Source organism: Montipora capricornis, chromosome 7 (assembly GCF_036669925.1).
Source record: "Montipora capricornis isolate CH-2021 chromosome 7, ASM3666992v2, whole genome shotgun sequence".
NCBI classification, from domain to species: Eukaryota; Metazoa; Cnidaria; class Anthozoa; order Scleractinia; family Acroporidae; genus Montipora; species Montipora capricornis.
In genome coordinates this window covers 45,329,232-45,339,231 of record NC_090889.1, presented here as the reverse complement: position 1 = coordinate 45,339,231, position 10,000 = coordinate 45,329,232, and the positions used below count along the sequence as shown (strand labels likewise).

Here is a 10,000-nt window from a genome sequence, read left to right as displayed (position 1 = left end):
TGACCAGTGATACTGTAGGGCCAGTTATTACATGAGTAGGACATTTCATTATAAGAAATGAACCAATTATTGATTGATGGCTGTTTACATAAGTCACAAAGAAAACTTTAATTTGGTTTGCTAAATAGTGCACTTCCTATAATTTCAGACTTTCCTTATGTTATATCAATGTTAGCTGCCTTTGATTCTTTGCTCATGGATAATTATCATGCATATATTTCAACACTTAAACTTTACACAGTAGCAATATACTGTCTGCCTAATGGGAGGTGTAAAATTTTTTACTCTCATGGCAGAGATTTATTAGGTATGGGACCCATTTGCAACATGTACTTCAATTGAAGTAGATTCATTAATGAATTTGGTACAACATTTTTAGAATATATGTGCACAAACACCGGTTACTTATGAGATTAAAATGTGTTAACATTATTAAAACGTAAAGCAACAGTGGAAGCAGTGTTCATTCATTATGTGTTCAAAACCAAAATTTTAGACCCTAGGAGCACTTAAATGATGTTTATCTTTGTTCTTGCAAAGAATGTTCTGCTGTGTCATTTTATTCTATTTTGTTTTTCCACCTCAAAAGTGTTGTAACAATTGCACCTCTAAAACAGTTGATAGTATCATTGAGAATGGAAGAGCAATTTATCAGAAATGTTACTCCAGCAAAATATGTTTTTATTTCTGATTTTCTAAAGAAAGTAGACGTAGGTCGCTAGCCATGTAAAAGTTATTCATAGAGCAAGATGTCAGGGAAATTTATCTCGTAATGTGGTTCCCAGTAAACAACAGCTTAAAACTGTCATTTTGGATAATAAGGAAAGCAGCACAGGCTTTTTGATGTGAATTTCTAGCTACTGCATCAGTTGTGTTTTCCAGTGGTATGCAAAGCAAAAGATGAGTTACCACGTTTTTGTATACAATGGTTCTGAACCAAAAAATGTAACAAAAGTATTTTCAAATGTAGATTCTGTTATTGATCTCTTTTGTTCTATTATACAAAGTAAATTTAATTGTTTTGAAACAAACTATGAGGTTGCATTTCTTAGATGTTTCTCTGAATTATCAAATATAGAAAGGAAACAAATAATAAGAAAGCATGAATCTGCTTCAGAAATTGCAGAGAGAGAAATTTACAGCCCAATGGACCCAGAGAAAAAATAAGAACTTCCTTCAAATTGTTTTGAAAAGTATAGGTCAATGAACTCACACGATAAAGAGCAACTTCTCTCAAATAGATTCTTGTAACACCTATATACCTTTTTTTGTAGTGTACAATAAAGTTATTATATTATTATTATTATTATTATTATTATTATTATTATTATTATTATTATTATTATTATTATTAAACTGTCAATAAAAGTACAAATAACCTGGCAGCGCATGAGTATAGGCTACTTAGAGCCTCTTGTTATATTAATTTTGTTGCAGGCGTAATAAACTGTAAAACGATTTAATTAAAAAAGAGGTTCAAGTGAGGTATCATCATGATGAGAACACTTCTTCAAACAAGAGAGATTCGCTTCAGCCAAGCAACGATCAATGAATTCGATGAAAATGAACACGAGGGTCGTAGAGATGCTCACGTAGTTACAAGTGAACATTCTGATGATGGTGGTGATGGACCAAGAGCACCTGCAACTCGTTACTACAGAGGCTGCAAGGAGTGGAAGTTAATTGCCAACGTTCGAGCTAGAACGAGGGTTTGTTTTGTTCAAGCAACGGGTGTCATTTTTGTGAAACCGATCAACTTCAGGGCAAATGCTATTTTGCGAATCTTGCGTCATTTCGACGCATAGTAAAGTTAACATATTTTCGTGTCGAAAGTGGTATATGGTTCACAATAATATCGGTGTGTATTGTTCCTTTTGATCCAGATTGATTGACTGATGGCACCATCTACATGTACGTCATTCTTGCAATAATAGTGAGGTCAACAATTATTATACTATAATTAACAATAATTATTCACTGAGGTGAATAATTGTTGTAGTGATAACCACACCAGCTGAATAAAAAGTGAACCAAAAAACTCCGAGTTAGGCAATCAGCGCATGTGGAGAGCACTGTTAAGTTTTGTGGTATATACTAATTAACAAGCCAAATCAGAGGTGGTTAGTGGTGGATATTACCTTGCTGGTAAATATCAACCACTAGCCACCAACTCTACAGGTGAATAGTTGTTAAATTACTTTATACTAAAACAGTGCGATAATATAACACGAAAAGATGATTTTAACTAATGATTTATTATTATTTATTCCTGCAACAATAACAATCTTTTTGGGGGCAAATCCTGGGCCAGTTTCTTTGTTTGAGTAACCAATCAGAGCATGCCTTCAATGCTATCCACTGTTTTAGTATATACTAATACAGAATATTGGGCAAATGTTATTGGAGTACAAGAAAACAAACAGGAGCATGAGAATCATTGTGTGATGCATTAAACCAACCAGAAAAGTTATGAGTACAAAATTAAAGAATATACTCTTTTTTTATATAAGAACGTCTAATTTTAGAGCTGAGGCTGAAAGTTCTTATAAATCTTAAATTTACGTGGTGTAGTTTTTCAAGAAATCAATGCAGACATGACCAGGAAACCTGTCAAAGTGCTTGCTTTGATGGTGTTGAAGTTTAATATTTTGTAACGATAATTTATAAATGAGAACTGCTCATTATTATAAACTGAGATGTGTATCATGCAATGAGAAAACTATCATTATGTTATACAAAATATGCCCTTAAGTATTTGGGTTAATATACATTTCTGTACCTTTATTTTATGCTTTCATTTAAAACACTTGGCTTATCACCTCCGAGTTAGGCAATCATCGCATGTGGAGATCACTATTCAGTTTCATGGTATATACTAATTAACAAGCCAAAGTGGACGTAGCAGTTTTAGTATATACTAATACAGAATATTGGGCAAATTAATGATGTCACATCTTGCCACTTAATGAATAACTGCAAAATGCTGTAAAAAGTTGTAAAGGTACAAAAAGAAGCTTTCTTTCAGATGTGGAAATGTGTTAATAACAATATTACAAATAATTTTACAAATTTTGGAATTTCAGCAAACCATGCAAAAGTAATTATTTTCTTTATGTAAGTTAATTTTATGTGGTTGCATCCATTCTGTAGTTTGTGGGCAAATTACCCAAATAAATCACTATTATAGGACAATGTAACTTCATAGTTGTTTATGCATATAATTATATAAATATATTATTCTTGAATGTATCCTACACTTACATTATAATAGAAAACTTTATTGATCGTTATTTATCCATAAACCTGTTTGTGCATGTCATGCATCACTGCAACTCTCATGGTAGTTTCAGTACAATTCTACCACTGCGAGCCCTATTTTTGCTAGCTATTAGGACAGTTCAGCACTTATCATTGTTTTGTAAAAGTAAATGAGTTTATATTAATAACTTCAATTGAAATAAGGAGAGATTTTTATATAGTTCTTTGATTATTTGGAGTTGATATGATTTGACTTTAGATGCCCCTATTTAGATGATATTGTTATTCTTTGACTCATAGTATCTTTTTTTTGGTTTTTTACATATATATGCATATATATTTCCTTTTAGGCACTTTGCGTTTAATAAGGAATCCCTTTATTCTGTACAGACTGACCTAATTACTCAGATATCACTGTTCATCTCTGTATTTTATTCATTTTATTGTAATCATTTGTGTAATTGTCTTGAATAAATAAATAAATAAATAAATAAATTGCACAGTCAAACAGCAGACCTCTGATTAACTTCATTTGTTTGTCCAGCAGCACCTGTATATTTCACATAATAATTATTGTAGTCAGTGTTTGTAGAGATTGGTTAAAAATTACCACCCACAAGTATACACTTAATACCTTTTCAGGCCTACCCATAACAGCTGTCTGTCTTAGAAAATATGCGCTCCATTTTCTTTTCATAGGGTGGAGCCTTCCACAGAAGAGTTACAGAACCGAAACTTGCCTGGCGGGTAGAGTTTCGGATTGTGCACTATAACCTTTTCGCGTCGGGGAGAACCACAGCTGTTTCTGGGGGGAGCTATGGGCAAAAAACACCTTTTTTCAAGAGTGTACAGCCTTCCCACTTGTGCATCTTCCTCGTGGGCTCAGGGGGAACAGCTCATTCCAGGGGGAAGGGGTGGACTTCCCTGGAGGTGCCAGAGGCAAACCAAGGATACCAGGGGATGGCCCGTCTAATTGTGCATCTTCCTGGGCGGGTCCTAAGGGGCAGCTCAAATCTAGAGGAAGCAAGAGCACCAAAACATCTCTTGCTATAGCCGAAAGGGCCATCACTGGAACAGGAGCCATTACCCAGAGCCTCCATCTTCCATATTAACCCTCTGAGTCAACCCTTTCCTGCATCTTTCTATTTTTACAAGAACCTCGCAAGGGCCTTCAGTGGATGTTTTCACACATGTTCACAATGACCAATCATAAGAGACCTATGGTCAGCCATTTTTTACGTCACGTACGTACATGTGTCACATAAGTCAAAATAACGTAGTTCTAAAAACAGAAAGATCGGGAAAGGGTTGACTCAAGCGTACAATGCAGATGGAAGTTCCAGGTAATGAGCTCCTGACTGGAAGAGTTAGAGCCAAACCAATGGCCTACTCAATTGCGCATCGTCCAAGACGGTTCCGGAGGGTACAGTCACAGGAAAAAATAACAGATTCCCATCTGCAAAAAAACCACTTCTTCTATAGTGTAGAGCCTTCCCTGGAAGTGCTGGACCGAAGTAATCTCGTACCCAGATCTTCCACGGTCATACGGAAGGAAGATCTGGTAAAGTTCGATTTCGAGCATGCTCAGTGCCAGCGAGGCCCGAAATACGGGCTTTTCTATCACTGCTGCTTCTCGCATGGCAAAAGGACGAGTTTGGAGGACCACATAGAATGCACTCAAGCCACATACTTAGGGGCGTAGCATCCAGAAGTTTATTCGCCTTGGGGCGAAAGGGGTGTCGTTCGGTGGGGAGAAGTGCCCTCTACTTGCATGCCAAGTGGGAGCTCGGGGTGGTAAAACCTTGGAATGTTAGGAGGTTAAAACAACGCACAGGGAACCCAATAGACGGCAGGGTGCCCAAACTCCGTCACGTGATAGAACTCGTCAATACCTTTCCAACAATATGTAATATTATGGGCTAACTTCACTTTTGACCTTTAGGGTTCACTTGGGCGGGTAAATACAGTGAAAGTTTTACATCCACACAAGACCTGAGGCTCTCCTGAAGTTGAGAAAAAAATTAAGTCCTCCGGTGAATTTTAATTAACACTAGAGACTTTAAGCAAATCGCTACGGCTGGCGCTAATACGGCTGCCGGAAGTAAATTTCTCCCAAAATGAAACACTGCGCATGTACGTCGGTTGCATCCAGCCGTAGTGTGAAATCTGACTACGTGAGTCGCGATGTTTTGCCGTAGTGGCTACTACGTCGGGTTTATTTCGCTTCTCTGGCCCTTTTCAACGGACATCTCGGCATTTTAAGAATTCTGTTGGATACTATATCCTTTAAAGTCAATTTAAGTCAAGGATTGTGTCAAGGTTGCCTCTCATAAGCTTGTAAATCCGTATTATGAACTTACGATAAGTTTTGGCAAAGGTGTTGGAATGGCGAAGTGAGTTCAGCACGCGGTTGTTTTTCTTCGGTTAAGTTTGCTTTGAGGATTTAGTGAAGATGTTTTATATCTGGATACTATACGATGCTATTTTGCTTCTTTGAGTATAGATACATGTGTCTTTTTTACTCGATATTCTTTGAGATATTTGTCTCTGAAATTGTATATTTCATCCATCAAATTGTTGTTATTGTACAAGGTGTATAGCATTGTTGGTGAGCGGCTACTCGCACGATCATACGTAGGGGAACGTCGATATAGAGCCGCCATATTGTATGTATTACTACGAATAAAGGAAGTTCTGTTACTAATACCGGCTCCAAGACTTGGTGTCAGAAGTGGGGAAACACGATGGCGAACCTTAAAAGACCGGAGCTCAAACTTGTGGGAAATGTGAGCGAAAATTTCAAAAACTTCGAGTTACGATTCAACGATTACTGCGTACAAGCCAATTACCGCGACCTCGCTAAAGATCCTGTTGCAGAACGAGCCGCTCATTACAAGAGTCCTCTACTAGAAATTTCAGCGTTACGATCTGCACTTCCAGATGAAGCTTTGTCCGTGGTCATATACACAATCGAACCTCAAATTCCAGACGAAGATAAAAAGAAACCCTGGATTTGGATGGATAAACTACGAGCCCATTACACAGGCAGCACAGGAAGTTCACTCCTGACCGATCGATACAAGTTTTGGACCTCTTCACAAGGCCTTCACGAGTCCATTCAAGAGTGGGAAGTTAAGGTGAGACACGCTGGCAGCCTATGTGGCTATGGCGATCTTAGTGATGAACTTTGTAGAGACAAATTTATATTTGGGTTGAGTGAGGATAACATAAAAACACATATAAAACACATATAAAAACACATATAAAACCTGACAACTCTGAGAAGTCCCTGTCCGATGTAGTCGCCGAAGCGAGAGCTATTGAGTCCGCCAAGCAGACAAACAAGTCAATTGCAGATTCGTCCAAAGGAATCGACGAACATGTCCACTGGACGGGCCTTAGACACAGTCAGATGAAACTTCGCAGGGAGCCTGGTACCTGTTTTTGGTGTGGAGATCGGCGTGGTCCACATCCATGGAAATTATGTCCAGCTAATGGAAAGACCTGCACCAGCTGTGGTGGAAATGACCATTTTGCCCGTGTCTGCCTAGAAGACCGCAAACTTCCAAGCCCCAGTATCAGACCTACTTGGAGACCACAAGGCAGGGGCCTTCAGGGCAGCCAGAAACGTGACCCACGTACAAACTTCCGACCAAGAGACCTGCATTACACCGAGATGTATGCCACAGCAGAGGACCACGCATCCTCCTATGACCAAGATCACGACTATATATACTCTTTAGGCACACAAGTTCACAGCATTGCATCCGTCGAGAAATCAAAACGATATTTCACAAACCTATCACTTTCAGCGACGGGCCGGACCTTCAAGCAATTAAAGTTCCAAATAGACACTGCAGCAACCTGCAACACCATCGCGGCCAGCACCCTGCGCTCTTTCTTCCCAGACAGCAAAGTAAAGCACTCCCCCTACCGCCTACACCCCTATGGAAACTCCAAGCCACTTCATCCTGTTGGTCAGGTGGAACTCTTGTGCGAAAAGAACAACAAGTTTGACACCCTTATCTTTCAAGTCCTGTCAGACTCCTGCATTGGCATCAAGCCAGCACTTCTGTCTGGCAGTGACAGCGAAAAACTGGGCATAATTAGAGTGCACGCGGACGAGACTCATTCCCTTCACTCATCAGCAGACCACAATGCGAGTACCAAACACTATGACCTTCCTGGCACACAACAGCATACAGTACCATGCGAAAACCAGGTGAACCCTACGGCATGCAACCATCTCCAGCAACTCCACGAGACCACAGCCAGCCCGTGCAATCCACCACCATCACCTTCGGCTCCAATTACTATTCCTTCAAACCGCCGACTTCCCCCGCCAGGCCAGCTGCAACTTCAGGACATCACACGCCAGTATGCTGACACATTCGAAGGCCTTGGCCGGCTTGGTCCACCTGTACACTTTCAGATTGATGACAGTCTCCAGCCCGTTCAGATGCCCGTCCATCGAATACCGGTAGCGAAAAGAGCAAAAGAGAAAGAAGCCTTAGATCGTTATGTGCAGGCAGGCGTCTTGGTCAAAGTACATGAACCAACCCCATGGTGTTCGAATGAATTAATAAGAGAGACACCCAAAAAATTCCGCGTATGCATCGATCCAAGCCAGACGGTAAATAAGGCCATCCAGCGTCCGAAACATCAAATGCCCACGCTAAATGAACAGCTTCATAAGCTTAGTGCAGCCAAGTGCTTCTCTCTAGTGGACGTTAAAGAAGGCTTCCTCCACATTCCCCTAGATGAGGAATCCTCATGGATGACAACCATGCATACCTCATACGGCAAATACAGGTGGCTCCGTCTCCCATTTGGTATTACTAGTGCACCAGACGAGTTTCAAATGAGGTTGACATCTGCATTGGAAGGCCTGGATGGGATCATATGTATAGCCGATGACATCCTTGTGTATGGGGAGGGCAACACCTTCGAGGAAGCCCAGGCAGACCATGACCGAAGATTCATCGCCTTACTGGAACGTTGTAACCAAAAATCCATCAAGCTCAACGCGGGCAAACTGCGCTTTAAGCTTAAAGAGGTCAAGTTTATGGGCACAATTATCTCGGATAATGGTTTAAAACCTGACCCAGACAAAGTAGCGGCAATAACACAGATGGCCACACCGCAGAACAAACCAGCACTCCTTCGCTTCATAGGCATGGTTAACTATCTTTCGCCTTTCTGCCCCAACCTAAGCTCTGTGATTCAACCCTTACGCATGATGACCCAGGACGCTGTACCATTTTCATGGTCCATGGCTCAAGAAAAAGCCTTCAACAAGGCCAAACAACTGATTTCGTCCGCCCCAGTCTTAGCCTATTATGATCTTCGGAAACCAGTTGTCCTCCAGACGGACGCCAGTGATAATGCTGTCGGCGGCGCCCTTTTACAGCCCAGTGATGACGGCAAACTACAACCAGTTGCCTTCACCTCGTCAAGTATGAATCCTACAGAACAGCGCTACTCTCAGATCGAGAAAGAGTGCCTAGCAATCTGCAACTGCTTCGAAAAGTTTGACCAGTGGCTGTATGGCAAGACTAACATTGCAGTCCACACAGATCACCAGCCATTAGAAACCATTATGAAGAAACCACTGAACAAGGCACCAGCCCGCCTACAACGAATGCTTATGAGATTACAGCGTTACCAGTTCACAATAACGTACAAGAGAGGACCGACTCTCTACCTCGCAGACACACTCTCTCGCGCAGCCCTCCCCCACCCCATCACAGCCCGAGTACGGGACTTTGATGTTTTCAGAATGGAGATGGAGTCCGATTACAACACACGGAATCCGAGACTAACGGAGATCACTGAAAACCAGCTACGTGAGGAAACTAGCAAAGACACCACTCTGAACACCTTATACAACGTCATTGTCAAAGGGTGGCCAGCAGACAGAGCAAGCATCCCCGAGAATCTGCGGCCCTACTGGACTTATAGGGACGAACTGTCAGTGAAAAACGGCATCATTTACAAAAGCGCCCAAGTTATGGTACCTCACTCGATGCAAAAGGACATGCTTCGCAAGATCCACGCCAACCACTTTGGTGGGGAATGGAACATACGTATGGCACGTGAGGTCCTCTTTTGGTCCGGCATGCGAAAGTCCATCCAAGACATGTGTGATGCGTGTAGTACTTGCGCCCAGTCTGGTCATTCTGCACCAAAAGAACCAATGAGATCCTTACCAATACCAATACCAACAGGTCCCTGACAGATAATCAGTCAAGATCTCTGTGAGCTGGAAAAGCAAAGATACCTAGTGACTGTTTGCCATTTCTCCGACTGGATCGAGGTAGACAAGCTAGACGATACCCTTTCCTCCACAGTCATTGACAAAACAAAAGCTTACTTCGCGAGATATGGTGTTCCGGCAATCTGCCACACCGATAACGGTCCACAGTTTATCAGTGAAGACTACAGGAAGTTCTCTGTCGAATATGGATTTAGGCATACCACATCATCCCCTTACCACCCTGAGGGTAACGGAGGAGCAGAGGCTGCCGTCAAAGTTGCAGAATCCATGTTAAAAAAGGCTGATGACTTCCACAGCGCCATGCTGATATACAGAAACACACCACCTCAAGGTCACACCTACTCACCAGCCCAGCGCATGCTGCTACGACGCACCAGAACCACACTCCCCACCACCGATCAACTCTTGAAACCCACCATGCTAAACTTTGAACTCGTTGAGGCGGAGATCTCCAAGAAAAGACGC

General features: G+C 41.5%; 1 pseudogene; it reads left to right on the top strand.

Annotated features, from left to right (window-relative positions):
* Positions 1–6,275: 6,275 nt before the first annotated feature.
* LOC138056073 (uncharacterized) overlaps positions 6,276–10,000 on the top strand; it is a 4,274-nt pseudogene continuing 549 nt past the window's right edge.